At 39.3% G+C, this 6625-nt stretch overlaps 1 pseudogene; it reads right to left on the bottom strand.

The window, feature by feature from the left end:
- Positions 1–469: 469 nt before the first annotated feature.
- LOC116902647 lies at positions 470–630 on the bottom strand (annotated as a pseudogene).
- Positions 631–6625: the final 5995 nt, after the last annotated feature.

Below are 6625 nucleotides of genomic sequence, written 5' to 3'. Positions count from 1 at the left end.
GAGGAGTGATGGGTCTGTGTTTCTTCCGCTTGAGTCTGAGTGAGCTGTGACGGTGTCAGACAATAAAAGCTGCTAGAACTGGGGTGCTGGGACTGCAGAGGTCAGGAAGCATTCACCCTGGTCTGGGTACCACCAGACCTCAGCATAACATGTGCTCCCTAAACCACCACACAGAGAAAGTCACCCAGAGTGTCTCCAACTGGGTCCAGCCCTCTTACCATCTCTTGCCAATGTGCTAGCTAATAAGTGGACTGTTTTGGTCTCAGACCAGTCAGCTGTGCACATCACTAAGTGGCCCTCCACTGGCGTCACACAAAACAAGAACTTACAAGGCCAAGCACCACCGAAACTTAAGGCTCTCCATTTTTGAGATGAAATATGAGCCTATTTTCTTTCGACTCACAAACTTTGGGGACAGTGAACGCAGGGTGAGACATTTGATAAACAACAAATAACAAGAATACAATGGAGAGGGTTGGGGATTTAGCTCAGTGGTAGAGCGCTTGCCCAGCAGCGCAAGGCCCTGGGTTTGGTCCCCAGCTCTGGAAAAAAAAAAAAAAAAAAAAAAAAAAAAAAGAATACAATGGAGAATTCCTACACTTGATCTTAGCCAAAAAACCGAGAAGCGATGGAGAATTCCTAATAATGATTAAGGAAAAATAATCCAGGAAAATATTACAGCAATAAATTGACTTTCCTTTTTCTTTGGTTTTTATTTGTTTCAGGACATTTAGGACCTTTTCTAAGAGATACCTCAAATCTGTAAGCAGAGTAGATTAAAAAGAAAATGAGAAGAAATTTTAATAACTGCATATATGAAACTTTTTAACATCCTAAATTCTAGCCACCAAGAAGCTTCATAACGGGCTGTAAATTGCCCTTCTTGGTCTCCTTTTACATAAAGAAACAACACCAACAAGCAGTACATAAACAAGCTATTTTATCATATTGAAAAAAGTCATCACGACACCAAGTTTAAGAAGCCTTGTTTTAGGTCTCAGGCACCCAGAAGTAGTTTATGGTCAGCTGAGAAACAGCTAAAATCGAAGAACATAGTCTTCTCCCTCCACATGCAAAGCACTCCAGACATCAGCCAGAAAATGCTTCCATCACTATGGTCCCTAAGACCCTGAGAATCGAAGTCATAGAAAACAAAATCATCTCAGAAGTATTTTATCATAGAACCTTTCTTCTCCTTCCATGTTAGGGAAGGAGCCCAGGGTCTTCATGCTAGGCAGCACACTGCCACGCAGCTGTACAGCAGGCCGGCATCATTCCTTCTGACCTTTGAACTACAGTTACCCCTTTCCTCGGAGTCCGATCATTTGTTTGTTATTTAGTTCCAATGACGTCGAATCTGCTGGAAATTAATTTTGATGTGTTGAACTTGGCTTCTCCATGTGAAACACAACACTTACATCAACAGACATGTGAAACCCACTGATGTATTTCCATTCAAGGAGACCAAGTTAACTAAACACATAAACGTGTGGAGAGCAGAAAGCCAAAAGATAATACTTGGATGTTATTTTTTCCTGTCAATCAGGAGATGGAAAGTGGCAGGTTACACAGAACTTACTTCTTTTTCGGCTAATCATAACATCATGGATCCACAAATTAAACAATAACATTAAAAAAGGAAAAAAACTGCTCTCTGTGAAGAAGGGATGTTATTAATAATTGTAACAATTAATTGACTAGGGCCAAAATCTCACATAATAAATCTTCAATTTAAAAGTTTCCAGTCTGCTAATATTATAATCCCCGGGTCCAAAACTATAGTAAGTAATCGTGATTAATCTTATTTAATAAACCTAACCATATTTATCACAGTATACATTTAATTGACTGTACTCATACATATGTATAACATTTTTAATAGTGATGAAACATTTCTCAGGATGTATCATTACACATGTAGTTTCAATAGTTAAAAACAAGATATAAAAACTCGACAGGTGTAGGGATGACAGATAGGTAATATATAGGTAGGTAAATAGATGAGAGACAGACAATAGACAGAGCGATTTAAGGGATTATGAAGAAAGAGCTGTCATTTCTGACGTCCTTATTCTACATGTGACACAGAAACTCTTAGAAAGTGCTGTTCTGTGCAAAAGTCACTGTTATCTTCCATGGAAGGTGCGTCTCGAAGGACCTCAACACAAAACCACTCCTTGGAAGCAACTTCTGTAACCAAGACTATACCTCATTTATGTTCTAGCATAGCTGCCCTGTGTCAGCCCCTGTGGATATACTCATAGAGAGAGCATATATTCTCATTGCCTTGCTATTTATTTCCCAACTATATGTCCCTGTTCATGGAAGAATCTTTTCCTGGTTGTTGTATATGTTGACAGATCAAAATGGCAGACAGTCTCTCTGATAGCTTAAGTTGTCACTGTCTACTTCACTATGACTTGGAAGTGACACAGCGTTCAGTGGTATGTGTGCATTGGGTGTGCGCAATGGTCAGGTCCCACATAAACATTCCTCTTGATCATCTGTCACTATTCATACATTATATGAAATATTTGATCCTTTATTATTGTGCGATTGATCTCAATTGTCAACCTAATAGGATTTAGAATCACCGTGGAAGAGATCTCCTGATACATCCTGGAGTGCTTTTCTAGATTAGGTCAATAGATGTGGGAAAGCCCACCAAGTGTGGCAACGCCAGTCCCTGCTTTAGGATCATGAACTCAGTCAAAAGGAAGAAGGCAGCTGAGAACCAGCATCTGTTTCTCTCTGCTGAAGAACTGTGGGCTCGAGCTGACTGACTGCTTTAAGGGTCAGCCTCCATGACTTCCTTCCCACCGTGGACTCTCCCCTATGCCTGGGAGCCAGAACAAACCCTTCTTGCTTTAAGCTGTCTTTGCCAGGTATTTTCTTGCAACAACAAGGCAAGTGACTAACACGATTGCACAATGGACTTCTTGTGCGATGACTCTGCCCAACTGTAGACTAATGCAGGTACTCTGAGCACACTGAAGGGAGCAAGGCCTGCAAGCTCCTATCTATGCTGTTAAGTGTCTTCAACATGCTTTCAACTTGAGATAGTCTCACCTTCCAACAGATCATGAGAATCATTAGAATTCCTGGGTCAGGAAGCAACTATATTAAGTAAACATAGAAAAGCCTCGTGTGGATACAGTCTCTCAGGAGTTCTACAAAAATTTACATAGAACAAATCGGGATAAACAAACAGCTCAGAATAAATGTGAAAGAACTTTTTCTCATCAACGGATCTCCAAAGCCAATCTAACATTCAGCCTCTAGTAGGCATGTTTCCCTAGAAATCCTTCTTGAACAAATGGGTTTTTTTTTTTTTGTTTGGTTTGTTTTTGTGTGTGTGTGTGTGTTTTTGTTTGTTTGTTTGTTTTCTCTTCTTTCAGCTTCACTCAAAACTCGGACAGCATCATTAGGAAATTCTTGACAAGCTTGATGTGCCAAGAGCTTGCAGAACCCCTGAGACATTTCCCTACTCCTGGCTAGAGTCTATTCGGACCCAGCTTGAGGCTTTATTTATGTTGTAGCCTCATCTTTGCAATGGCCTCTAACCATTCATGTTCTTCTCTGGTTATTATAGTGAAAAAAATAAAGAAAAGTAGGACAAAATATGTGATTCATAGCGAATTAGCTTCTGACTACCCAAGAATATGCAGGAATACAATCTTGCTTTATACAAATGAAAAAAATACTTTCATATTCTATAAGCCAATGCAAATTTTGTGTAACCTTTTCTATAGGGAAACAAAATTTTCTGTTAATAGCCTTCATTAAGGCTTGTAATAGCTATTCTTAGTTGCCGACTTGACTACATCTGGGACTAACTAAAACCCAAAAAATCCTTTGAGGGACTTTTGCTTAATTTGAAGTGAGAAGATCAATTTCTGATCCATATCCTCCAGGTAGGAAGACACACCTTTAATCCCGATCTTCTGACCTGGAAAAACCAACCTCTAATCTGGGCCATGCTTTCTGCTGGAAGACTTTTGCTTTCTGCCTGCTTGCCCTCACTTTGCTAGCACATTATTTCCCTGACTGACATTAGAACCTACTTCTTCAGGATTCCTGTGTAAGGACCAGCTACAACATCTAGCCTCATGGACTGAATAACTACTAGATTCTTAGGCTTTCTGTTCATAGCTAGCAATTGTTGGATTAGCTAGACCACAGCTTTAGAGAATACTAATACAAGTCCTATTACATATATTTAATGAATTCTGACATTAAAGAAAATCAAGCAGATATATTATAAAGGAACTCTTTCAACTGAGATGCTATCAGAATTAATAATTCAAGAAAAATATGTATAGGATTTCCAGTTGACAAATGTTCTGACGTAAAGCTTCCTTCAAGGGTTAACAATCTTGCATCATTAACTACCAGAGCCCTTTTGTTTGATAGACGAAGGATGTCACATTCTTAGACACTAGAGACCAGAAGCACATAAGCCACCTCACCATTGATCTTAAAATTATCAATGAAATTTTCAAGGAAATTGTCCACAAGAATTAAAAGCATTTAACAGAAATAGTAATCTAAAGATACGAATTTTAGAAAATGTGACTGGCTTAAACACGCTGGTGTTTGTAAATTGTTTTATAACTGACAATCAAAATGTTCTTACTCTTTTCTTAATGTGTAGGAGATTAAATAAATACAGGTCCTCATACAGGACAATGGTTTACCACTCACTCTGTTCCCCATCTCAGAACATACCCATTCTTGAGGAAGGAGACCCCCTAAGAAATCTATGAAATAAGAGTTTGCCTTTGGGGACTTGCTAGTGATGAACCCCTTTATTTTCTTTGCTTTTAAGCTCAATGAAGAATTTACTGTTCATGGAACCTAAGAGAGGTTTGAAGTAACACAAACATTTTACATTTATTAGCTGGACCTCAGGAACAGGAAGATAAGAGAATGTTGTCCTCGTGATATTCTGTCTCCTAGAATTAAAAAGAAAACAAACAGAAGAAAAGCACGTTGTCTCCATTTCTGTTTCCCTAACCATTGCTTTGTTCACTTAACAGCACGGACTGAGTCTCCACACGGGAGGATGCTCTGTTCACTCCCAAGTGTTCCATGAGGATCGTCCACTATGCAAACGTCATCCTCAGGCCTTTTGAGTTTCAACGTCAGGATTTTGGAGCCTAGTCCAATTGCCTGTGTCTGGAGGGACACTATTTTAAACAAGAGGAGCTGGGACCAGGTACATGCCACTAAGCAAACTTGACCATGATCACAGCATCACACCAGGATATCATCTTGTTTCAAAAATAAGTGTAGAAAAATTAAAGATAGTCACATGACTAGAGGCTTGCCTTTTCAATAGGGTTCCACCTCAGTCTCATCGGCAACCATTTTTATTTTCTTCAGCATCCCCACCTACATTTTTTTTTTACTTATTTTAAAGGTTACTATACAAAGATTCATGTTAAATGTATTGATTGCTTGTTTGTTTGTTTCATTTACATAGAACTGAACAGTCAGGAAAGGCTGCCCCACGGCTGAAAAAAACAAGGGTTACACTTTTCATTCAGAATCACTGATAACAAAGAGGGAAATGAGAAGGTTGTACAGTGTCAGCTACAAACGTTTTTTAGCTTTTTCATGAACTCTTTTAAATTATTCCAATCAAGAGTAATACTTCAGGGGGTTGGGGATTTAGCTCAGTGGTAGAGTGCTTGCCTAGGAAGCACAAGGCCCTGGGTTCGGTCCCCAGCTCCGGAAAAAAAAAAGAACCAAAAAAAAAAAAAAAAAAAAGAGTAATACTTCAGGGGCAGGCTGGAATTTCAAGCCATTCTCAAGCTCCCATGATCTCAGCTTCGTCAAGTGACCGAGTTTACTCCGATGATTGTTTTGACTTTGGCCTTCCCAAGATCAGACTCTAAATTTGGAAACAAACAAACAAACAAGCTACAGTCTTAAACGATGTCACTTTTAACCAAAACTATCTTTGGGAATTCCCAGAGGGATCTTGGAAAAAATGTTTTAAATCATTCTTTCATCCTTAAAAAAGAAGAATACATGAAAGTTGTCTTACGTTCTGTATTTCTTAGCTCAAAGTTACCCCTAGAAAGACAAGATAATTCATACTGCTGAACTGGGTTCAATGTAAATCCTTTAGAAATGGTACACTTTCCAGTGTGGGAAAGTGAGCTCCAGGGAAGCTCAGTGTCTTTGTTGGCCATGATTTATTTTTATCCTAAGAACATTTTGTGACTTTTTTTTTTAATGAAGTATTAACATCTACCCCAGTAGAGCAAGCTGATCACCATTCTAACGGTATGGTCAGGAAATAAAGTCATGATAGCCAACCAAGTAGCCAAGTCAGTTCTTACCTGGTCATTTTCTTTTTCTGGACCACGATACCGAAGTTCTTCTATAAGCTGTAAGCCAGAAATCCCCTGTCCAGCAAGGTATAGTCCGGGAGCCTCATGAGAAAGACAGCACCACTCAGTGATGAACCCTGAGAACTGGCTGACCTTAGACCACTTTCAGTCTGGAACAAAGGACAAAAGCAAGATTTCCAAGATTCTAGTCCAGAAGCAGATGACTCTGTGAAGACACACTGGTAGCTCAAAATACAAGGACAGCTGGGTGTGGGGTAAGCATC

The sequence above is a fragment of the Rattus rattus genome, chromosome 5 (assembly GCF_011064425.1).
Source record: "Rattus rattus isolate New Zealand chromosome 5, Rrattus_CSIRO_v1, whole genome shotgun sequence".
Lineage (NCBI taxonomy): Eukaryota > Metazoa > Chordata > Mammalia > Rodentia > Muridae > Rattus > Rattus rattus.
This window is presented reverse-complemented; position numbering and strand designations above follow the sequence as displayed.